Raw genomic sequence first — 26,433 nt, forward strand, 5'->3', positions numbered from 1 at the left:
TCCAGATGTGCAATGACTTGTAAACCTGGGAATGTGCCTCAATCTTATACCTCCTCGGGTGATGCGTAACGAGGAGAAATATCTTTGTTTCTTCTTGATTTTTCTCTTTCTAAAAACAATCCTGAGGCACCCTTGTGACAATATGCAAGGGTTCTTGCATTGCTGCTAGGCTCCTGTCCTTTCCCCTTGTGATGGTGCTGTTGTGGTTGCCTACTGCCAACTCAGGCACCCTTGCACAATGGTGCAAGGTTGCGTCCGTTGCATGCACAACTATTTTTAGGCACTAAGGGACACCTGCCTGCACAACAACAATCCTGAGAAGCTTTTTCCTATTTCTATGTGTTCTACGAATGCAGCTCACATTGAAAAGGAAAATACAAAGAGACATAAAAATATTTCTTTTTCTTATGCCTCACCTGGGGAGGTGTAGGATTTTAGCGCAGTCCCAGGTTTGCAATTCCTTGTAAATCTGGGAATTCATCAATAACCAAGGGAGTTGCTTAGGAACACAAATCGCAACACTCATTGAACGCCTCCCTTGCGCAGAGTAAGGCAACACAGCCATTTGTGCTGCAGTGTCTTACTCCAGATTTTTTACGTAATTCAATGGCTTTGTGTGGCATCATAAATCTGACTCAGAGGCTTGTCAGAGGACTTCACAGAATTGGCAGTAGGGGAAAAGTGCGCAAAGTAGTGTACACATTTTCTCAGTATTCCAAGTTAGCATATGCTCAAAGGTAAGGATACAACCACTACCAAAGGTTATAAATACAGATAGACACAGGTCTATCCTAAAGCACAGACACAATTTCCAAACCTGAGCAACACTAGCATAAATACATGTCCATATCAATAACACTCTTTTCCAAAAGGTCAAGTTTCTTTTCTTCCTTTTATTGTTCCAATTTCATAACTTCTTCATATTAAATCAATTATCAGATCATTCCAGCCACAGGGTAACCAATTTAAAAATTCTTGCTCCAATCCATAGACAAATTCTTCAGCAAATGAAAAGCCAAAAGGTCTTGCCAACAAGTGTTTCGTCAGGCGTATATGCCAACAGACTTTGTCAGGGCAAAGATATGTGTAATATTTAAAATATGACAGCAATACAGTGATTGGTCCAAAGGCCATACGACCAAGCTAATTTAAATTCTTTGATAAGGGGAAGCTGTCATCAATCATCGAAGGAGAACAGGTAAGTATATCCAAGAACCCGATAAGTACCCCGAGTTCAAGCCAAAAAGAAAATCGAGTAGTAGTCCACAGCGCGTGTCCTAGAGCGGCGTCCTCTAAAATGTACCCTTTTTCACAGTGCAAACTTGATGCAAGGCTCTCATAAATATGCTCGCAAGTAATTAATTACTGATTTTGTGCTGTACAAAAATATATTACATAACTTTACATGAAATATAAAAATCTGGTAATCAAATTCATATCTTATCTGCACAACCCATAGCCGTGTAAAAAAAAAGGATTTGGCTAGCCAACAAAGTAGTCTTTTTATATTGTACATAAAAAAACTTATTGAAGAAACGCGTTAATCTAAAGAACAGCAAGGTCTCTCAAGAGATTTTTCAGTTTCAACAACTCAAATTGAAAGATGAGAAGTGAGAAAAGACCACAAAACACACCATTCTCTTTCCAGACACTTGTAAAAAAAAAAACGAATTCAAACCGCCCACCGAATTTGGACAAAGGGCTCATTCTAGTGCGGAATTAAGACAGACTCCTGTATGATTCATCTAGCGGAAATTAGGTCATATATTCGTCTGTCCTGTTAGACAGTGCTTTGTACTGTACACCAAAAAATGTCACTACTCATTACGCAGTATAGAAGTGATGACATGTCACAGAATATGTTACACAGACATGACGTTTTACAAGGATAACATATAAAGAAAATAGTTTCAAGCAGTGTTGCCACTAGAAGGAATAGTAAATATCACACAGTAGCTCAAATGAGATCATACAAGTCTATCACAGCCTACTATGCTTAGTACTGCACTAATCCAATTCTGTGGCAGGAAACTGAAATAAGCATTGGCAAAGCCCAGAGGTGTGGCCTTATTTTGCCAAAGCATGTAAACGCAGGCATTAAGAAATGCTGTTTACCAGTGTTGGGGGCAGATGTATCAAGATTCCATTTTGCGATTTCTAAATAGCGTTTTTTAAGGAATCGCTATTTAGAGATCTCAAAATGGGATGTATGTAAAAAATCGCAATTTTTTAGCGAATTCTTAATCTTCCTTATTTGCGAATTCGCAATAAAGGAATAATTTCCCATTCATTCCTATGGGCCAGGAGGCCCATAGGAATGATTGTGAAATTAATCTCAATTTGCGATTCGCAATTTGCGATTCGCAATTTGCGAATCTCAAATTGAGAATAATTTCAAGGGTGCAGGGGTGTCTCAAGGACACCCTGCTGCACCCCTGAAATGTGCATGTGTGTGCGTCACATGCCACCTTCAAATATGCCAAATTGTGCATTTTTAAAAGAATTCGCAAATTAACATCAACTACAAGTTGGTGTTAATTTGTGATTTCTTAACCTAAATTCGCAATTGAAAAATGCTACATACATAGCATTTAAGGAATAGCAAAATTGCGATTCCTTAAATGCTATGGCAAAATAAGAAATCACAAATTTTTGCGATTCCTTAATTTGCGATCTTTTGATGCATGCCAAAACATGCAAATAGACTGTTTGCGATTCGCAAAGGCCGAAATTCTGCGAATTTCAGCCTTTGCGATTCACAAACTGCTTGATACATCTAGGCCTTGGTGTTTTAATTGCATTTATACAGTGCCTACTGCCCCAGAGAAGACGGTGAATCACTTTGCAGTGAGTAGCACACTACTCCTGAACCCAAAGCTAGCGGTTAACTCAGTACTATTTCGCTTTGTTTCCTATTGTGCTTAGCCTTTTGCTTTCAAGGAAACCATTCCATGTAATTACTCCAGGATCTTTGCTGTAAATTAAATTACAAGGTGTTAGGTGTGCTTATCATTCATATATGTGAGTTCTTGCAAATGGCGGGTTGGGTAAATGATCAGGCTTAGTTGACAATAGGTAATCTAACATTGCAAGGATATGGTTTCAAAGAAGGGGTGAACACCCGGGCGTGGTTTGCACAGGTAACAGCGGTGGGGCGGGTGGGCAATGCGTGGAAAGACGACGGGATAGGGAAAGTAAAATAAATAAATAAACAAAGCCACTTAGCTTGCGCTCACCACGTTGCAGACTTGACGATGTCTCGAGTGCAAAGTAAATGAATTTCTTTATTTCTTTTACTTCCCCATCCCGTCTGTCCACTGAACTCCACAACCACCCCGCCCCACCGCTGTGCTAGGAAACTGCCGATAAAACGGCGATAATGGGCTTGATAATACGCCCTTGTTAATTCCCATAGAAGCCCACGTTCTGGTGTTAACATGGGCTTCTATGGGAATCAACAAGGGCGTATTATCAAGCCCATTATCGCAGTTTTATCGGCAGTTTCCTGCCGATAAAACAGCAATAATTTTAACACCGGTCCTTGATAATATGCCCCATAGTGGGGGATACTTTTTAGGATACCATACAATCTGAGGATGTGAAGGTGTAAAAAGAAAAATTATTTGCATGTGAGATAGTACTTTATTAAGTACTTTGGGTGCACTATAATCAGGCAAATGGACATGGACTAATGTGGTTTATCACTTTAAAAGTTGCCTTATTGGCTTGGCCAATGCAGTTAAAATGGTAGCAAAGCAGGATTGCTTCCTACATAGAATGAAAATAAAGAGAAAAAGAATTGAATGAGACAAATAACGTCATGATAGCGTGATTTTCAGACGTGAAATAGTTCCTCATTGATTCCAATGTAAGCACTTCCTGGAAGGAGCCATGATACACCAAACAGTCAGCAGTATGGTTTGATAAGGTTATAATCGATTACTATCTTGTTGGATCAAGTGAGGTGCACAAAGCACTATCCTCCTAGTGGTGTAAGGCTACTGCCCTCATCAGGTGTTAAGCATCATGAGCGTAGTGTTAACAGGATAGCGTGTAAGGATCAGTAGGCGCAAACAGATCCTTTTTAACCTGTGTGATTACAGTGAGGCCTTCAGGCTCACTCACCTTTTTAAAGGTCCGCTGTGGTGCACTTACCTCACCCTTGGCCTACATCAGTTAGGTGTAAGGTGCTGCGCAACTCAAGAATAGTGTCTCTTCGCTGGTTGTAAGTATGCCTCGGACGAGTACAATACAAGGATTAAGCTGTGCTGTGCAGTGTGCACATGGTGAGTGCATATACTGGGTGTGTGAATACCTATGAGTAGTATTTTACATGAGTGATGAAGTGCTCTGCAGTGCATGCACAGTAAATGCATATACAGAGTGTTTGTGTACCTGCGACAAGTACACTACATGAAGACTGTAGTTTGTGCAGCCCACACATGGTGAATATGGGTGCTGGCTGTGTGTCTGCTTGCAAGTGGCACACCATGGTGCAATATAGAAAGGCAACAGTACTGTGAATGCGTGCTGAGGGAATGTGTGTGCTGAATATGTGTCAAAAAGAACACGGAAATCCTTGGGTCTGGAATAGTAAAGAAAACAGCCAGAGACACTTGAAACAAATCACACATAGAAAACTGTGGGATAATCCCTTTCAGGATGTAATCCCTCACCCACCGAAGGCGGCATGCTTCATCCTCTGGGATTCTCCTCCTGGCAGGAATCCCTAGTCCTGCCAAGGGCTACAACTCCCTCTCTGAGCGGAAGGAGCTCAGGGATGTTTCATATATGTACTCTAAATAGGATATTTTAAATCCAGCAGATGAGAGGAGAGGGTTAAAGTGAGGGCGCAGGGCAACAAAAAACAACTGTGTAGGTAGTGATATTAAAACTAACTAACAATAACAAAATGTTTACTTTATTGGCTTGTTCTCGCTGCCAGGGTTAAAAACAGTGCACCTGCAGTATGGATTTGAAACTAACTGCATGTGTCAGAAGACAAAGACAGGACTACATGTTTCAGCCAGTGCAACCCATACAGTGTCAAGGCTTTTGTCAGGACCTAGGAGGATGCTGCTGCCCAACAGAAAAGTGAATGGTGATAAATAAATAATTTTGATACTGAAATACAAAACCAGTAGTCCAGCTGCTTTCAGTTCAACGTATATTGATCGTGCCTGTATTGCACAGATAAGAAACCTCACCTCTACCTGGCGACAGCTCAGGGAAGGGGCACCGCTCTCTCCGTTGGTACCCCTGGTAGTACGTAAGCTGGAACTGGAGGCTGAATAAGTCTGCCTGAGGTAGCACAATACAAGGAGGCAACACTTCTAGACTGTGTGTGCACTGTGTACATACACTGAATAAAAGTGTGCCTGTAATGGTATATTACATGGAGCACCCTGAGTTCCACCTTCCAATCTGGTGAAGACACGAGGAGGTAGAGGGATCACCCCCAGTTAGATTTGTGTACCTCTGCATTCATGTTAGCTGGGTGAGGCACACCCGAGGGGGAGGAGAGACTGTCCCAGTGCACTTCAAAAGGTGCTCTTTGAATCAGTGAGAGATCACAAGGAAGGGGCCTGTACACATCTCAGAAAGGGGATGGGGCTGATAAGGGAACCCTAAAGAGTAGGCCTGGGAGCCCGGGACTAATCTTTTGATGCACATATCACTATAAAAGACATCCAGGTGTGACATCTAGTCACTCCCATGGCCTGTGTTGTGGACCTATTGACTTTGGAGCCTCTCCTGCTGTGACAGACAGCCTTTCAAGAGCAAAAGGGAGGAGAGTATACTTTAAAAGAAGCACACAAAATGTAACTTCAAAGACTCAGACTCTAAATTACATTTGTTGCCTTGAAAAGGACTATAAGAAGAAGAGGTTGAGACCACAAAAATTGTTGCCGGATAAGCAGTCAGACAGTCTATGTGAGCAGAAGCTCTGAAAGACTTCTGTTTGTGATCAGGACTGAGGGTCAAGGCCTGCTAGTCTCCCTGCTGAGTGAGGGGACACCACCCAGTGAAACAAAGACAACTTGCTTTGGACCTGCCTGCTTGCCAAGACCACTGTACTCTGTGAGGAAGAGGAAAGCTTTGGGCAGAGCAAATTCCAGATGGGACCCCATCCAAGTAGACTCCCAGTACGAGGTGTGAGTATACAGCTGCTGCACCATTTGGTCTATTGCCTGTATGCAGGTTTTAGTCAGAGACCCTTGTATGCCATGGGAGGGACGTCATGAAAATGGCCATGAGCAGAGTATCATGCGGAGCAATTGAAGGCTCTGCCGCACAGATTGCAGTGCCCTGTGTGCCAGGAGAGGTCACCATGAACGACATTGTCAGATATTAAGGTCTGAAGCCTGTGTAGAACCTAGCTGTAGCCCTGTATGCCAGGAGAAGTTGCCATGGTATGGACTACCATGCGGGGAGGGCTAGGCACCTTGATCTGTCATATTGCAGCAAACCTTTATGCCAGGGGGAACACCGGTGCTAAGATTTCTGAGAGGGTCAGGCCATCACCAGAGAACTGTAAAGTCATGTGACACATAGGTTACAAGGAATCATACAAAATTGTACCCGAATTGTCACCATGAACTGAGGACGATGCCGAGGGTGCATCGTTACATCACTGGAACCCCTACCGAAAGCATCAGCATCTGATACCCACTCTCCCTGTTGGGAAGCATAGAACTTACAATGCAGGTGGAGCACCTCTGATTGCCATTGGAGCCAATGAGTACGCTCAGAGGAGAGCTCAATTGCTGGGTGCTGCAGTTCCTCCTGCATGCAGTGAACTCTTAGGAGCAGGATGGAGCATTCTGAGTGCCTCCTGTTGGGGTACCCACTGAGATACTGCAAGCTTCCTCACTGCAGGAGCAAGTAAGACTTCTTATGGCCAATTGGACCCCAGGAGACTCGCTGCTAAGGGCACTATAACACCAAGACACTTTTGACTATCCTTTTAAGAACTGAAGTGAACGCTTGAGTTAAAATCTACCAGTGAGCATTCCTTGGATGCAGCCACCAATGAAAGGGGAAGAACCCATCCCAAATTATAAAGAGTGGGTGGGACAGGAATTTGCCAACAAAACACTACAGCCTCAACCTCAAGAGGAATGTGTTATTGTTTATATATCTTGTAACATTACTTTGAATTTGTAGAGTTAGAAATAAAATGCATCTTTTTATCACAAAAATAAGTATTTGACTGGACATTGATTTATTGACACTGCTGTGCTTTTTTTGAGTTATGAGTCGTGTTCACTAACCAGTATTTACACTTCTCCCCCAGGGAGCCTTTGACTGCTAGTCTGCATCTACTACTGAGAGTCAAGTGCAGAAGGAGTGCTTGGCCCAGATGCTGAGGATCTACAGTAGGTCGAGCCCGAGACCTCAGGAGTAAAAGGCCTCAACCACCACAGTTGACCCCAGTAAGCCAAGCATGCTCTGTAGCCCCCTAAAAGGGATTCTGACAATTGGTAGCAATCGGTGGGGTTGCTAAGGTTTAGGAGTTTGACTACAGAGATGGCATTGACCATTTCCAATTTGCACCAGTTGTACAATAAGTCCAATTTGTATCATCTATGAACAAAGGAAAAAACAGCAATGGAAATTGACCTCAGTACCACGTTCAGAGATCAGATGAAGGATTTATGCAGGAACAGAGGGTGGAAGATTGCCAGGAGTAGGAAAAGAGAGGTCCATGCTAATTTCACTAGGGACCAGTGTGAAATACTGGGTGAAAAGGATTAGGCTGCAGTTGGCTATTGGGCAGGAACAATGGTAGGAACCCAGGAAGGGAGCTTTGTAGATACAGGCCCTAGGATCCCCTTGCCACAGATCTAGCCCAGGCACACTCTGAGTGTGTCCCCTATAACATTTTGCTGAATTTTACTAAGACAATCGCCACCTTCAGTTTCTAGAATATATCATGTGTATGCATCATTTCATATTTCTAGGGTATCACTGTCCTCAATTTCAAGAGTTAGTCTCTTGAGGGGTTAATTTTAGCAGGGACCCAGGGCTTGCAGTTGACAATTCAGAAAGCTAGGGCTAAGGACGATGAGAAAGCTAGAGAGTTGCAGAGAGAGAAGCTAAAACTATCTCACATGAAACAAGAGGAGTGGACGATGAAGAGACAGGAGGCATACAGAGAGAGAGAGAGAGAGAGAGAGAGAGAGAGAGAGAGAGAGAGAGAGAGAGAGAGAGAGAGGAGAAACCAACAGAAAGTGTGGAGAAACAGAGAGAGAGAGTGGGAGGAAACGCAGAATGAAAAGGAAAGAGAGATGGAAAGGGAAGAAAGTCTCTGGGAGAGAGAGAAATTTAAGATGGCAGCAAATGACAACTCCATCTGGGAAAGGTGACTCTACATACAGTTTAGGGTAGGTGTGGGCCAAGGTTCCAAAAAATCCTGTTCATGCATAAATGGAAAATCAGGATGTTTTTTGGAATGGACTGTGATCTTTGAAGTCACTTGTAAGGCCAAGACCTTCAATGAGGTGTCTAAGGCAGCTGCCTTAATGGGGCTGATGCCACTACAAGAGGTTGTCATTATTGGGAGAATACCTGTGGCAGACCAGATGGTTCATGAGCAAAAAAAGAAAGCTCTGATTTGCCATTTTTGGATGAAGCCAGTTTAATACCTGCAAATATTCTGTGACTGCCAAAGAGCAGGTGCTGTTCAGTTTGTGACTTGGATTCATGGTGTATTGTGTGACTGGAATGGCTTAGTAAGAGGGATGGAGGCCAAGGATTTTCAGTCCATTACCAACTTGGTGGTGACAAAGAAACGCAAGGAGAAGTGCTCTACCTCATTTAGGGAATGCCTGTCTGATCTGACAGAGAGGTATCCAACAACATTTGAAGTATGTACTGATAAGTGGTTGGCTAACTGTATTGACAAAGGGCTAGAGCAGCACAGTGGTAGCCAAAAGGTGAGAAGAACTCTCAACAGACTGGATCCAAAGCGAAGGGTAAGGACCAGGGAGGTTTTCATAGGATTAGAAAAACCCAGGATAGCTTGGACCCTATGTTCTATTACCAGGGATGTACAGAGACACAACGAGGGCTTGTAGAACCTGTCCAGCTTGCCAGGTAAGTGGTAAGACAGGTGGGAGATCCAAAGGCACTGTTAGTTCCTCTACCTGTTATAGGTGTTCCATTTGAGTAGGTGGGAATATAGTTGGTCCATTTGACCCCCTCCTCACAGTCAGACAAGTCAGTCAGACAATAAGTCCATCTTGTTTGGGGTGGATCATACACCTGGTCCCCTGAAGTTGTACCTTTGAGAAGCATAACTGCAAAGGCAGTTGCAAGAGTACTCCTAGGGATCTGTTCTAGGATCTGGTTTCTGAGGATGGTAATTTCTGACTAGGAAACCTATTTCATCTCTTCATATATGAGAGAGTAAGCTAGTGTGAAATACCACTTATCCATAGCATACCACCCACAAACCAATGGTTTGTTGGAGCAGTTTAACAAAACACTGAAGAACATGATAGGAACTCTGACAGAGAACATCGGGAGGAAAAGGAATCTTCTCCTGTTATACCTCTTGTTTGCCTACTAGGAGATTCCACAGAAGGGAGTAGCATTTAGTCCCTTTGAACTTCTTTTTAGACACCCGATACGGGTACATTTGCCTTAGTAAGAGAAGAATGAGAGTGAAACCCATAGTCTTCACAGAAAGATATGGTGGACTATATCATTCAGGCTGGCCAAATGCTGATGAAGGAATGTAAGGACCAGAAAGCTACACTGACCGGGTGTCAGGAAGGTGAGGAGGTGTTGGTGCTGAAGCCGATTTGTTCAAGGGTTTTTGAGGACAAATGGTGTGGCCCATACAAAGTAGTGCAAAATGTCTTTGAGGTAAACTACTTGATGGACACCGGTGCCACAAGGGAACCCAAGAGGGTGTTCCATGTGAACAGACTGAAGTCTAACCTCCAGAGAAACTAAACAGTGAATGTAATGGCTATGACAGTGGAAGTTGAGGAAGACAGTCAGCCTCTACCGTACATCCTGAATAGGTACATGAAGAATGGCACTATGGAAGGGGTTCAGTTAACTCCTAAGTTAATGATGAACAGATGAGACATCCCTGACTAAAGTAAAGTCCTCTTATAGGACTCATTGGGTGTTACAGGAGTTTTGTAGCAAACTATGGACGTATAGTTGAACCATTGTAAGGATTTGGGTGTACTATATGATATGGCTTTGGGGCCTTATTGTGGAGTGCACTCATAAATACCATCCTGGTTCCAGTCAGCCTTAAAACATGGTTTCAAGCTTCATGTGAGCATTATTTGTTGGGTCAGTGTCTGCATCGGCACTGAGCATGCACTTCGGGAAAGTCTTTTGCCAATGCACATGCGCACTAGTATTAAACCTCAGTGTTTGAGAGATGCACAAGCGTAGAATAGCAGTATCTGCTCACTGGATGAAGCATTTCACCTACTCAACCTGAAAGACCCCTCCCTGGAGCGTTCCAGTCCAAGGAGGTGAGGCCCAGGTAGAGGGGAATCTCACTACCGGTGAGGCTCGCGGTCCCAACCGCCCAATCTGTGCCCAAATCCAAACACCATCATCAGGGAGGGGCAGGTGGTCCTGGTTGCTCTGGCGGGAGACTCAGCTGGGCTGATGACGGCATAATGTACACTGCACCTGGTCTCCCTTTTCAATGCTGTCCTCCCTATATTTGCTTTGCCCTCTTCTTCCAGTGGGGCTCGGCAGGGGGCAGGAAGGGGAGCCACAGCGATTTCTCCTCCTTAACTTTGACACTCCATGGAGACACTCATCCTGTACAATGTTCTTCCTTTGGAAAATAGTTGTTTTATGTCTATCTGTGCCAGTGGGGCCTTTTGTTACATGGGTTTGTTGGACCTAGTGACCTCATGCTCATGCACACTTCACTTCTGCTGTTACACACACATACTGATCACCTTTAGCCCCAGTCCAGACAAAGTTGGTCAGAACAGTTCAGGGCTATGTGAAACGCTGCTCCCCATTGGAAAGAAACCATGACTAATCAACTAGTAATGTAAAAGGCATCAACCATTTGCTAAAACAGAGCTCTATCCATTACTACTTTGAAAATTCCGGGGCACATATATGTTTGTTGCAGGAGATGCACCTTCTCCCCAAAGACCAACATAGACTCTGCTTGAAGATATTCCCCCATCAATTCTTCTCTTGTCTCCTGTCAAGACTGCTGGTGTGTCGGTTCTGATCTCGCAGACATTTCAGGGGAAGGTGGGGCCCAAACAGGCAGAGATTAAAGGTAGACTCCCAGCATACTCATTGTACCATCACAGTGGGCACAGTATACTCCCCCAATGAGGGACAGGAATCCTTCATCAGCAAAGCAGTGATAGAGATTATGTACACCTGGGATAGGCTAGTGCTTATGGGGGGAGATCAGAATCTGGCTGATTTAGAAAGATCTATTTACAACAAGGGGTGGTGAGGGACAGAGTCTCTGAATTAAACAGAATACTCTCACCCAGTCAAGAGATCAGGGCTAGATCCCACACCGTTTTTTAGCTCACTGCACCATCCCAGTTTCAGAACCACTATAGGTGTGGCAGGGTATACTCAGACATGAGTCCCTTTCTCACTGCTCCATCAGGATTCAAGCAAGCCGGGCCGAAGAGGCTGAAATGCCAGAAACCGGTCCCCGGTAGCTTGTCTCCTTTCTGGTAAAGAATTGGCTTGGTAGTTTAGTCTGCCCTGTTCCCATGATGCACTGGGCCAGGGACAGACTGATTTGCATATAGCCAGGTTCTGAGCTGGGATGGGGCAGTGAGATAAATAACGGTGATGGATCAAGCCCTGATCTTTGGACTGGGTAAGAGTGGTCTGCTCAATTCAGACACTCTGTTCATCACCACCCCCTTTTGTAAATCGATTTTGGCCACTATAGGTGTGGCAGGGTATACTCAGACATGAGTCCCTTTCTCACTGCTCCATCAGGATTCAAGCAAGCCGGGCCGAAGAGGCTGAAATGCCAGAAACCGGTCCCCGGTAGCTTGTCTCCTTTCTGGTAAAGAATTGGCTTGGTAGTTTAGTCTGCCCTGTTCCCATGATGCACTGGGCCAGGGACAGACTGATTTGCATATAGCCAGGTTCTGAGCTGGGATGGGGCAGTGAGATAAATAACGGTGATGGATCAAGCCCTGATCTTTGGACTGGGTAAGAGTGGTCTGCTCAATTCAGACACTCTGTTCATCACCACCCCCTTTTGTAAATCGATTTTGGCCACTATAGGTGTGGCAGGGTATACTCAGACATGAGTCCCTTTCTCACTGCTCCATCAGGATTCAAGCAAGCCGGGCCGAAGAGGCTGAAATGCCAGAAACCGGTCCCCGGTAGCTTGTCTCCTTTCTGGTAAAGAATTGGCTTGGTAGTTTAGTCTGCCCTGTTCCCATGATGCACTGGGCCAGGGACAGACTGATTTGCATATAGCCAGGTTCTGAGCTGGGATGGGGCAGTGAGATAAATAACGGTGATGGATCAAGCCCTGATCTTTGGACTGGGTAAGAGTGGTCTGCTCTATTCAGACACTCTGTTCATCACCACCCCCTTTTGTAAATCGATTTTGGCCACTATAGGTGTGGCAGGGTATACTCAGACATGAGTCCCTTTCTCACTGCTCCATCAGGATTCAAGCAAGCCGGGCCGAAGAGGCTGAAATGCCAGAAACCGGTCCCCGGTAGCTTGTCTCCTTTCTGGTAAAGAATTGGCTTGGTAGTTTAGTCTGCCCTGTTCCCATGATGCACTGGGCCAGGGACAGACTGATTTGCATATAGCCAGGTTCTGAGCTGGGATGGGGCAGTGAGATAAATAACGGTGATGGATCAAGCCCTGATCTTTGGACTGGGTAAGAGTGGTCTGCTCAATTCAGACACTCTGTTCATCACCACCCCCTTTTGTAAATCGATTTTGGCCACTATAGGTGTGGCAGGGTATACTCAGACATGAGTCCCTTTCTCACTGCTCCATCAGGATTCAAGCAAGCCGGGCCGAAGAGGCTGAAATGCCAGAAACCGGTCCCCGGTAGCTTGTCTCCTTTCTGGTAAAGAATTGGCTTGGTAGTTTAGTCTGCCCTGTTCCCATGATGCACTGGGCCAGGGACAGACTGATTTGCATATAGCCAGGTTCTGAGCTGGGATGGGGCAGTGAGATAAATAACGGTGATGGATCAAGCCCTGATCTTTGGACTGGGTAAGAGTGGTCTGCTCAATTCAGACACTCTGTTCATCACCACCCCCTTTTGTAAATCGATTTTGGCCACTATAGGTGTGGCAGGGTATACTCAGACATGAGTCCCTTTCTCACTGCTCCATCAGGATTCAAGCAAGCCGGGCCGAAGAGGCTGAAATGCCAGAAACCGGTCCCCGGTAGCTTGTCTCCTTTCTGGTAAAGAATTGGCTTGGTAGTTTAGTCTGCCCTGTTCCCATGATGCACTGGGCCAGGGACAGACTGATTTGCATATAGCCAGGTTCTGAGCTGGGATGGGGCAGTGAGATAAATAACGGTGATGGATCAAGCCCTGATCTTTGGACTGGGTAAGAGTGGTCTGCTCAATTCAGACACTCTGTTCATCACCACCCCCTTTTGTAAATCGATTTTGGCCACTATAGGTGTGGCAGGGTATACTCAGACATGAGTCCCTTTCTCACTGCTCCATCAGGATTCAAGCAAGCCGGGCCGAAGAGGCTGAAATGCCAGAAACCGGTCCCCGGTAGCTTGTCTCCTTTCTGGTAAAGAATTGGCTTGGTAGTTTAGTCTGCCCTGTTCCCATGATGCACTGGGCCAGGGACAGACTGATTTGCATATAGCCAGGTTCTGAGCTGGGATGGGGCAGTGAGATAAATAACGGTGATGGATCAAGCCCTGATCTTTGGACTGGGTAAGAGTGGTCTGCTCAATTCAGACACTCTGTTCATCACCACCCCCTTTTGTAAATCGATTTTGGCCACTATAGGTGTGGCAGGGTATACTCAGACATGAGTCCCTTTCTCACTGCTCCATCAGGATTCAAGCAAGCCGGGCCGAAGAGGCTGAAATGCCAGAAACCGGTCCCCGGTAGCTTGTCTCCTTTCTGGTAAAGAATTGGCTTGGTAGTTTAGTCTGCCCTGTTCCCATGATGCACTGGGCCAGGGACAGACTGATTTGCATATAGCCAGGTTCTGAGCTGGGATGGGGCAGTGAGATAAATAACGGTGATGGATCAAGCCCTGATCTTTGGACTGGGTAAGAGTGGTCTGCTCAATTCAGACACTCTGTTCATCACCACCCCCTTTTGTAAATCGATTTTGGCCACTATAGGTGTGGCAGGGTATACTCAGACATGAGTCCCTTTCTCACTGCTCCATCAGGATTCAAGCAAGCCGGGCCGAAGAGGCTGAAATGCCAGAAACCGGTCCCCGGTAGCTTGTCTCCTTTCTGGTAAAGAATTGGCTTGGTAGTTTAGTCTGCCCTGTTCCCATGATGCACTGGGCCAGGGACAGACTGATTTGCATATAGCCAGGTTCTGAGCTGGGATGGGGCAGTGAGATAAATAACGGTGATGGATCAAGCCCTGATCTTTGGACTGGGTAAGAGTGGTCTGCTCTATTCAGACACTCTGTTCATCACCACCCCCTTTTGTAAATCGATTTTGGCCACTATAGGTGTGGCAGGGTATACTCAGACATGAGTCCCTTTCTCACTGCTCCATCAGGATTCAAGCAAGCCGGGCCGAAGAGGCTGAAATGCCAGAAACCGGTCCCCGGTAGCTTGTCTCCTTTCTGGTAAAGAATTGGCTTGGTAGTTTAGTCTGCCCTGTTCCCATGATGCACTGGGCCAGGGACAGACTGATTTGCATATAGCCAGGTTCTGAGCTGGGATGGGGCAGTGAGATAAATAACGGTGATGGATCAAGCCCTGATCTTTGGACTGGGTAAGAGTGGTCTGCTCAATTCAGACACTCTGTTCATCACCACCCCCTTTTGTAAATCGATTTTGGCCACTATAGGTGTGGCAGGGTATACTCAGACATGAGTCCCTTTCTCACTGCTCCATCAGGATTCAAGCAAGCCGGGCCGAAGAGGCTGAAATGCCAGAAACCGGTCCCCGGTAGCTTGTCTCCTTTCTGGTAAAGAATTGGCTTGGTAGTTTAGTCTGCCCTGTTCCCATGATGCACTGGGCCAGGGACAGACTGATTTGCATATAGCCAGGTTCTGAGCTGGGATGGGGCAGTGAGATAAATAACGGTGATGGATCAAGCCCTGATCTTTGGACTGGGTAAGAGTGGTCTGCTCAATTCAGACACTCTGTTCATCACCACCCCCTTTTGTAAATCGATTTTGGCCACTATAGGTGTGGCAGGGTATACTCAGACATGAGTCCCTTTCTCACTGCTCCATCAGGATTCAAGCAAGCCGGGCCGAAGAGGCTGAAATGCCAGAAACCGGTCCCCGGTAGCTTGTCTCCTTTCTGGTAAAGAATTGGCTTGGTAGTTTAGTCTGCCCTGTTCCCATGATGCACTGGGCCAGGGACAGACTGATTTGCATATAGCCAGGTTCTGAGCTGGGATGGGGCAGTGAGATAAATAACGGTGATGGATCAAGCCCTGATCTTTGGACTGGGTAAGAGTGGTCTGCTCAATTCAGACACTCTGTTCATCACCACCCCCTTTTGTAAATCGATTTTGGCCACTATAGGTGTGGCAGGGTATACTCAGACATGAGTCCCTTTCTCACTGCTCCATCAGGATTCAAGCAAGCCGGGCCGAAGAGGCTGAAATGCCAGAAACCGGTCCCCGGTAGCTTGTCTCCTTTCTGGTAAAGAATTGGCTTGGTAGTTTAGTCTGCCCTGTTCCCATGATGCACTGGGCCAGGGACAGACTGATTTGCATATAGCCAGGTTCTGAGCTGGGATGGGGCAGTGAGATAAATAACGGTGATGGATCAAGCCCTGATCTTTGGACTGGGTAAGAGTGGTCTGCTCAATTCAGACACTCTGTTCATCACCACCCCCTTTTGTAAATCGATTTTGGCCACTATAGGTGTGGCAGGGTATACTCAGACATGAGTCCCTTTCTCACTGCTCCATCAGGATTCAAGCAAGCCGGGCCGAAGAGGCTGAAATGCCAGAAACCGGTCCCCGGTAGCTTGTCTCCTTTCTGGTAAAGAATTGGCTTGGTAGTTTAGTCTGCCCTGTTCCCATGATGCACTGGGCCAGGGACAGACTGATTTGCATATAGCCAGGTTCTGAGCTGGGATGGGGCAGTGAGATAAATAACGGTGATGGATCAAGCCCTGATCTTTGGACTGGGTAAGAGTGGTCTGCTCAATTCAGACACTCTGTTCATCACCACCCCCTTTTGTAAATCGATTTTGGCCACTATAGGTGTGGCAGGGTATACTCAGACATGAGTCCCTTTCTCACTGCTCCATCAGGATTCAAGCAAGCCGGGCCGAAGAGGCTGAAATGCCAGAAACCGGTCCCCGGTAGCTTGTCTCCTTTCTGGTAAAGAATTGGCTTGGTAGTTTAGTCTGCCCTGTTCCCATGATGCACTGGGCCAGGGACAGACTGATTTGCATATAGCCAGGTTCTGAGCTGGGATGGGGCAGTGAGATAAATAACGGTGATGGATCAAGCCCTGATCTTTGGACTGGGTAAGAGTGGTCTGCTCAATTCAGACACTCTGTTCATCACCACCCCCTTTTGTAAATCGATTTTGGCCACTATAGGTGTGGCAGGGTATACTCAGACATGAGTCCCTTTCTCACTGCTCCATCAGGATTCAAGCAAGCCGGGCCGAAGAGGCTGAAATGCCAGAAACCGGTCCCCGGTAGCTTGTCTCCTTTCTGGTAAAGAATTGGCTTGGTAGTTTAGTCTGCCCTGTTCCCATGATGCACTGGGCCAGGGACAGACTGATTTGCATATAGCCAGGTTCTGAGCTGGGATGGGGCAGTGAGATAAATAACGGTGATGGATCAAGCCCTGATCTTTGGACTGGGTAAGAGTGGTCTGCTCAATTCAGACACTCTGTTCATCACCACCCCCTTTTGTAAATCGATTTTGGCCACTATAGGTGTGGCAGGGTATACTCAGACATGAGTCCCTTTCTCACTGCTCCATCAGGATTCAAGCAAGCCGGGCCGAAGAGGCTGAAATGCCAGAAACCGGTCCCCGGTAGCTTGTCTCCTTTCTGGTAAAGAATTGGCTTGGTAGTTTAGTCTGCCCTGTTCCCATGATGCACTGGGCCAGGGACAGACTGATTTGCATATAGCCAGGTTCTGAGCTGGGATGGGGCAGTGAGATAAATAACGGTGATGGATCAAGCCCTGATCTTTGGACTGGGTAAGAGTGGTCTGCTCAATTCAGACACTCTGTTCATCACCACCCCCTTTTGTAAATCGATTTTGGCCACTATAGGTGTGGCAGGGTATACTCAGACATGAGTCCCTTTCTCACTGCTCCATCAGGATTCAAGCAAGCCGGGCCGAAGAGGCTGAAATGCCAGAAACCGGTCCCCGGTAGCTTGTCTCCTTTCTGGTAAAGAATTGGCTTGGTAGTTTAGTCTGCCCTGTTCCCATGATGCACTGGGCCAGGGACAGACTGATTTGCATATAGCCAGGTTCTGAGCTGGGATGGGGCAGTGAGATAAATAACGGTGATGGATCAAGCCCTGATCTTTGGACTGGGTAAGAGTGGTCTGCTCAATTCAGACACTCTGTTCATCACCACCCCCTTTTGTAAATCGATTTTGGCCACTATAGGTGTGGCAGGGTATACTCAGACATGAGTCCCTTTCTCACTGCTCCATCAGGATTCAAGCAAGCCGGGCCGAAGAGGCTGAAATGCCAGAAACCGGTCCCCGGTAGCTTGTCTCCTTTCTGGTAAAGAATTGGCTTGGTAGTTTAGTCTGCCCTGTTCCCATGATGCACTGGGCCAGGGACAGACTGATTTGCATATAGCCAGGTTCTGAGCTGGGATGGGGCAGTGAGATAAATAACGGTGATGGATCAAGCCCTGATCTTTGGACTGGGTAAGAGTGGTCTGCTCAATTCAGACACTCTGTTCATCACCACCCCCTTTTGTAAATCGATTTTGGCCACTATAGGTGTGGCAGGGTATACTCAGACATGAGTCCCTTTCTCACTGCTCCATCAGGATTCAAGCAAGCCGGGCCGAAGAGGCTGAAATGCCAGAAACCGGTCCCCGGTAGCTTGTCTCCTTTCTGGTAAAGAATTGTCTTGGTAGTTTAGTCTGCCCTGTTCCCATGATGCACTGGGCCAGGGACAGACTGATTTGCATATAGCCAGGTTCTGAGCTGGGATGGGGCAGTGAGATAAATAACGGTGATGGATCAAGCCCTGATCTTTGGACTGGGTAAGAGTGGTCTGCTCAATTCAGACACTCTGTTCATCACCACCCCCTTTTGTAAATCGATTTAGAAAGATTGGCACAACGCCATAGGCAGGCAGAGACTCTTTCATTAGCGGGACGGACCTTGTTGGGAGAAATGGGTCTAGCAGACCTTTGGAGAACATCACACCTGACTCTCGAGATCTTACCTATTGCTCCCGTGCCCATAAAACATACGTCAGACTCATCCTCTAGAACCGGGAGACTTAGGGATGTATTACTCCAAATCCCTGATGTTATAGCCCAGATCACTGAAACAATCAATAATTATTTGGAGATTAACGCCCCCACTGAGGTTTCAAGCTCCATGTTGTGGGATGCCTTAAAACAGTTGTCAGGGGTGAATTCATAGCCATAGCCGTCATGGATAATAGAATCCGCCGGGAAAAGAGGGAGAGCCTGTACCGCCCAGTTGCAGAACTGGAGAACAGGGGCTCCTAGGATTTGGAGACAGTTAGGAGCAGCTTGAGCCCAATTGGCTGGAGTGGATATTGATAGGGCTGAGTATGCCACACTTAGGCTCCGTCATCGGTTTTACTTGGGCGGCGACCGATCTGGCCACCTCCTGGCGAATTGGCTTAGGGCCCAACATCAGTAGACAGGGTTCCGAAAGTTTCTAGACAAGGAGGGACATGAATGGACAGACTATGCGCACATAGTGGAGTCCTTTCGTGAATATTACCAGACTCAGGACCTCCATCCAGACGCTAATCCTGAAGACCTTGAAGAGGTCTCTACTGCCTAGCTGCCGCCTGAACAAGCATCTGACCTGGATCAACCGATTCTGATTGAAGAAGCTATTTCTTGTATTGCCCGCCAAAATGTATCCAAGGCTCTGGGCGCGGACGGCCTACCGGCCCCCTTTTACAAAACTTCTTTCCATAGCCATGCCCTCATCCTTACTAGGCTTTTTAATGCGATCGGGGATGCAGCCCCGCAGTAAGCAGTGTTTAACACGCAGGCAAGACAACGCATGCCATTACAACGCATACCTTTACAACGCAAGTCGAAACAATGACTTGCGTTATGGGCAGAAGATGTTGGATTTAACATTCAACACTTTCCCTACTGTTGCACAAACTGGAGTTGGAATAGTAAATTATACTATTCCAACATCCAGGACCCCTACATCAAGTCATTGTTCCGACTTGCGTTGTGAAGGTATGCGATGTAACAATGCGGTTGTTGTAACAACCGCGTTGTAATGTCATGGGTTGTCTTGCCTGCGTGGTAATCGCTGTTTACTGTGGGGCTGCGTCCGAACTTTAATGTTGCCCAAACACAGCCTCCTGACTTTTTCAATATCCTATTCAAGCAAAAACAAAAAACACACAACAGTGTCACTGTTCCACTAACGTAGAGTAAAGTAACATTACTAAAATTTAGGTTCAAACACGCAACACTTAGCAGTAGGAATCAACAATTGCACTACCCTAGTATATACACAAAAGTCAAAGCAAACCCTTATTTGCCACAGTTGCCCACCTCTTAGGTCCACTGCTAAAGAACCTTAGTTAAACAGATACAAACGAAGAACAGAGAGGCAGCAATATACAATGCAGTACATATATTAAGTGATTTTCAGGAGAATGTTCTTTTATGTTCACACAAAAGAGAGAGTAATGATCCTTCAAGTGATTCTTTAATTTTTATTTCAATCTTCAAACATAATCTTGACAGAGATGACAGCCAACGCAGTTCGCCCAGATCGGGCTTCCTCAGGGCAAAATGATTTAATGAGTATCAAAGGACCTTCAGTATGATGTCACCATGAGGACAAACCTAATTCTTCGGTATTGAATTAGAAGCTCCAATTCATATAGTGGTCAGGTCTGAACAGGTAATACATGGGTTTCCGGGTGGACACTATAATAGGTGTCACTGGATGAAAATGAGTTAAGTCGCAAGGCGCGAGACAGCCATCCAACACCCGGTTGAGAGCCTTCGTGAGGGTAGGTCAGGTAAAGAAAGCCGCGCGGTTTTCTTTACCTGACCTACCAAGTCCTAACTTTGTTGGACTTGTTAACTACATCTAGAGATATCTTGTTAGAGTAATCTGTTGCTCTTATTCAAGTTTCTAGTTCTTAAAGTTTGTTGTGTTGTACATGCGGAACACGAGGTTATCGTATTTTCAGACACACACGTACACTGACTTGTCCACAGTCTGAGTCATACATGGGAGGGCGAGGGCAGGTCTCCGACCATAGGGAACCATCATTGCATATCCCCCCACACACACAGCATGCACACCATACTGAGGATCCTCACCCTCAATGTGAAAGACCTTAACAACCCTGTTAAATACTGTCCTATCTGGAACATATGGGTAAGGACATCTGCGTTTTGCAGGAAACCCACTTACTTATCTGCGACTGCCACAGACTGTGCTCTCGCACTTTCTCACATCAGTTTTCCTTGACTACCCCATCCAAATCTGCTCCTTCCAAGGCAAAGTGGGATCCAAATTGGTGGAAATCAATGGCATGCTACTGGTGCTGGAGAAGTGTGGCTCACTGGTTAGAGGAGGCAGACCTGGAAGCAGAGGTCAGCCCGGGACCAGGGTTCAATTCCCGGCTCGGCGGGGTCTTGAGTCCTAAAATGTCCATGGACTCGACAATTCTCGCTCCGGTGCCTACTCGATTCATGGGTTCACACTCTGGGACTCTGGGCAATAGCTTGCTTAATCTCCACAACGGCCCCTCGTGGCGGGATGCCTGGCTTTCACCTTGCGGATACCCTGCCGGGGTTATCTCACAGGGGAATACCAGGACGGGTTCCCTAAGCAAGCGCTTAGAAACCGCTTGGTGATTTGCGCTATATAAATTCCTGTACATTTACATTTACATTTGCTGTTGTATTTCTATCTAGGACCCTAATTCGATATTCCTGATATATGCCCTTATGTGCTTATAACAAACTATATCCTTATAAAGGCATAAGAATCATATCCATATTTTGTAATAGCTCATGCGGTTCAAACACTGCAAGGCTACTCCCCTAGACTCCTAGAAAGTACAACACGTTCTTTAAACAAACCTGGGAAATCCCCCCTGCTTTTGTTTTGATTTGAACAAGAACTCCTGGAGTCCAGAAAGAACTGTTAGTTCTTAGTGACGTCTTATGTCCAACCTTACGTCAAACCCGGCACCTTTCAGGTATAAATATACCAACAGTTGCCTTAAGCAAACACACAGTGGTTTGAAGCAGAGCGGCTATCTACTTGCCCGAGAGACCAGCTGATGCGAGAGCCCACGGAAGCCGCCCCTCTGGTTTGACGTGCTGAAATAGACATTGTCTTTTTCTCCAGCCGAGAAAATTCAGCTCCAGTGTTTGCAGCCACCCTTGCGGGTTGCTGGGAGATCGAGTCCTGAAGAAAGAGATACCAGACCTCCCACATTCTATTACCAAGGTACGGAGCTGACTAAACCCTTAAGAGAATTCTTGATTCAGATTCTTGGCAAAAACCAACTTAACTTAAACTGCTGCTTACTTACTCCTTCCCAAGTATTAGGCTTAGGTCAGGTACACCGGGGTAGGCGTAGTTAGAAGCACTAGTTGAGTACGTTAGTCAATGTTTTTATGTATGTATATAGTTTATCTATTTTAAAGTATCATATGGCTAAGAAACCATATCAATGTTTTTACAGAGTTATTTCATAGTACTACTTTTACTGTACGCACTTTCCTTTATGATAAGTATTGCAATTGTGGCAATTCATTTCTCTTGCATGAGAAAGAAGACTGCTCAATAAATACCACCTTTTATTGAAAACGCCTGTCTCTCTATTTCTCTGCACTCTGGTGAAACTAAGTATGCACGGTTGAGTGAGTGAAATAGCTGCCTATTGTTTTCACACGACTCTAAAGATACACTCTTTTCTGAAGGAGCAAAGTTGTCATGTTTGTATGGTTGTCAGAAGCTAATCCCTTCTTGTCTAAATCCGGAGAGTTAACTCTTTCCTGAACATTCGAGAAAGTTTCTAGTGACTTCTGAACTAGCTGGCAAAACTAATTAAGTCTAATATAGTCAGTAGAGACCTAGTCGCCCTCAGTCCTACGTCTACACTGCTGTTTATATTATTCCAATGCCCAGAGCCTATTGGGAATATAGGAACGACACTACAGTGCATACAGTGAGCTTAGGCGACCACACGTTTACACTTGGGACCCTGTACACCCCAAATGAGGGGCAGTAACGCTTTTTTCATTAGGAGGTGGTGGAGGTTATGTCTACCCAAGTTAGACTAGTAATATTTTGGAAGGGGACCCAACTTGGTATTCAACAATGACCTTGAAGAATTGGCCCAGTGCTATGGACGGACAGGAGCTATATTCCAGGAGGGGGCGCACTGGCTATGAGGGATGGGGTTGAGGCATCTCTGAAAACCCTGAAGGCTGTCATTTGTGGGGAATTGAATGCAGTCTGCAAGATAAACAATAAACTCGGCTGGGAACAGAGAGAGCGACTCCATCAACAGCTACAGGCCCTTGAACGCTTTCACAAATGCACTGGGGCTCCACAGGTTTGGCAGTAGTTTGAAACAGCCCGTACACAACTGACAGAACTTGATTTGAACAAGTCAAAATATGCTGTGCTGCAACCCTGACGCTCCTTTTATGTGGGGTGCAACATATGTGGTCATCTCTTAGCCATAAGTTTAAGGGCACAAAGCCAGGCCATGGGAGTACACTCTTTCCGGGCCCCTGATGGCTCTGACATCATGGGAGAGGGCCCCAATGCTTCTGCTTTCAGAGACTTCTATAAGGAACTCTATGAGGGATAGACCCTGAATCAGAAGGGCCCAGCCCTCTATCTCCATGATGCACACACATTGTGGCTGACACCAGATCAAGTGGCAGCCCTAGATCACCCAATTCTAATTGAGGACGTTATCTCCACTATTGCCTGATAGAATCTTCTTCAGTCATCAGGGCCGAATGGCTTTGCCGCCGCTATTCTTTAAGAACTTCTGCAATAAGCTTACCCTGTATTGACCTGATTTTTCAATTTGATCACAGTCCCAGATACTCCCACCATGTTTGAAGCCTCTATTGTGGTTATCCCAACGCTGAAGAAAGACAAAGCCCTCTGTGGCTCATACTGCCCGATATCCCTACTTGTCTTGGATATCAACCTGTTCCATGTATCCTAGTCGCCCAGTTTGGTTGTCTTTTACAGGGCCTGATCTGTCCGGATCAGGCAAGTTTCCTACCCAGTAGGCAGTCTAGTGACAACACTAAATGCATCATGCATCTGATAGACAAAACTCAACATTCAAACTGAGAGAGAATGCTTGTGGCCTTAAATATTTAGAAGCAATTGATCAGGTCCATTGGCCCTATCTCAAAGATACACTGAAACACTTTGGCATTAACTAGCACTTCTGCACATGGATCTTTAGCAATTATGGCCAGCACAGAGCGATGGTAGGTGTAAATGGACAGACCTCGGTTCCATTCTCAATAGGCAGAGGCACACGCTAAGGGTGCTCACTCTCACACCTGTTATTTGTGTTAAGCCTGGAGGCTATGCCAACTCTACTATTAAAGGGGTCCCCTTCAGTGGGGACAAATATACTATCAGCCTTTAAGCAGATGATGTGGTCGTGTCCTGGGAGAAGCCGGCTATGTACCTCTCAGCCTTCTTGGCTGAATTGGAGACCTTTGGTCAAGCACCTGGGCTTTGCGTCATGTCCATAAATCACAGGTTCTTAAGCTCTTGTTCTTTATGGCGATGAAGGCGCAGCTTGCCTGTCAGTACCCTATTCAATGGGCAACCACAGCCATCCGTAATCTGGGAATTCAGGAAGTATCATCAGTCAAAGCAACCAAAGCAAATTAAAGTTGATCTGACCAGTTGGAAGCACAACTGCATCTCCTGGCTTGGTTGTGTGACTGCCCTGAAAATGACTGTGCTCCCTAAAATCCTGTTTATATTTCAGGCCCCACTGGTGGACCCCCCTTCCCCATGGGCTCAATCCAGGCTCTCCAACAAGAAATGGATTGATTTTTCTGGGCAGAGGGACGCTTCCGAATGTGGAGGGAACAGTGTTACTGACCCCCTGGGGAGGGGGCCTAGGCGTCCCAAATCTCCTCCATTATTTCCAGGTAACACAGCTCCAATATAAGATATAATAGATGAGAGATGTATCTGAGAAACATTGGCTGTTTATGGATCGGGCGGTTGCTGGACAGCCTTTACAGAGAGTCCCTCTCCTGAACAAGACTGCCATGCTGAGGAGACTTTACTCCTCTCCTGCCACTAAAGTTATGATGGAGATTTAGGATAAGGTAGGAGTCTGCACCCTGGTATAATGCAGATCTTAGACATATCAAATTCAAATATAGACGTTTCGAACGGCTATGGAGGGTAGATTACAGTGAGGAACCTAAAGTGCCTATAATCTAGTTCTAGAGGAATACAAGGCATCTATAAAAAAAAGCTAAAACCGTATGTTTTCAACAAAAATAGATGCTGTCAAAAATTCCTCTAAGGAACTTTTTAAAACAGTGACAGTTCTATCCAAGTGGCAGCAAGATAACCAATTTACACCTGACCAAAATTTCATAGACAAGGTTTCTACCTTTTTTCAAACTAAAGTGCAGGCAGTATATAACAAACTTCTTAAGACACTACCTAATTCTATTGAAACCAATGAAGATACCCTGGAGGATAATCTAACTCGTAGCAGCCTGTCAAGTTTCTCTACTCTAACGAGAGAGAAAGTTAATGATCTGTTACTACTGACCAAGTCTGGTTCTCCTACTGACCCATGTCCTTCTCCGATCTTGCATATGGTTTCTGGAAAAATCAGTACACATTTGGCCCCTCTCCTAAATGAGGTTATCAGTTCTGGGACCTTTCCGCAGTCATGGAAAAAGGTCTATCCTGAAGAAAGCCACCTTGGATCTCACTGAGGTGAAACACTATTGTCCAATATCGTGTCTATCAGTACTGGCAAAAATTCTAGAAAAATCTATGAACATGGAACTCGCCGACTACCTAGATTGCAACAACCTCCTAGATTTCACCCAACATGGCTTTAGATCTCGCCATTCCACCTAGTCAGCCCTGATTATGGCCACAGAGGAGATCTGTACAGAGATGGGTAGGGGGGAAGAGCCGTCCTCTTCCTGCTTGATCTATCAACAGCATTTAGTACCGTTAACCATGCAGTTCTGATGCGGCGGTTGAAGGCAATAGGTATCAAAGAGACTGCCTTAACCTTACTATCATCTTTCATGGCATCCAGGAAACAGATGATGTACTGGAATAATCTCAAATCAGAAAACTTCTGTCTCCCTAGTGGAGTACCACAAGGATCAGCTTTGTTACCAACGTTGTTCAATATTTATGTCACCCTTTTGGCTAGATTAATCAAAGATCACGGTCTTACGCTAATCTCATATGTGGACGATACCCAGATAGTTTTATCTGTCACATAGAGGTTGGACGCCAACGCCACCAGCTTTCATAATTGTCTAAACTCTATTATGGCCTGGATGAATTTAAACTTTCTCAAGCTTAACACTGAGAAGATTGAAGTCATTGAGTTTGGGCAGGGTCCGTCTGTAGGGAGCCAATTGTGATGGCCATCCAAGGCGGGTAACTGCCCTGTTCCCTCTACTAAGGCAAGAAACCTCTGAATTATATTTGACAACAAAATAAAGCTTGCAAAACAAATCAATCATTTAACCTCCTCCTGTTTCTTTACATTAAAAATTTGGCTAAAAATCTTGCCCTTTTTTCCATTGAACCTAAGGAAAACGGTAATAGGAGCTCTTGTCCTCTCAAAAATCGACTATGGTAATGAACTACTCTTGGGAATAGACAAAGGCCAGCCTGCCAAACTGCAGTCTTTGCAGAATGTGGCAGCACGAGTACTACTTGATACTCCCAAATACCATCCCACGTCTGCCAGTATAAGGCAGCTTCGCTGGCTCCCAGTTCAACGGTAGTAGATTTAAAAACTCTCTAACTTGTGCATTAGGCACTATATGGTGGGGGAG

Source organism: Lissotriton vulgaris, chromosome 8, assembly GCF_964263255.1.
Source record: "Lissotriton vulgaris chromosome 8, aLisVul1.2, whole genome shotgun sequence".
Classification (NCBI taxonomy): domain Eukaryota; kingdom Metazoa; phylum Chordata; class Amphibia; order Caudata; family Salamandridae; genus Lissotriton; species Lissotriton vulgaris.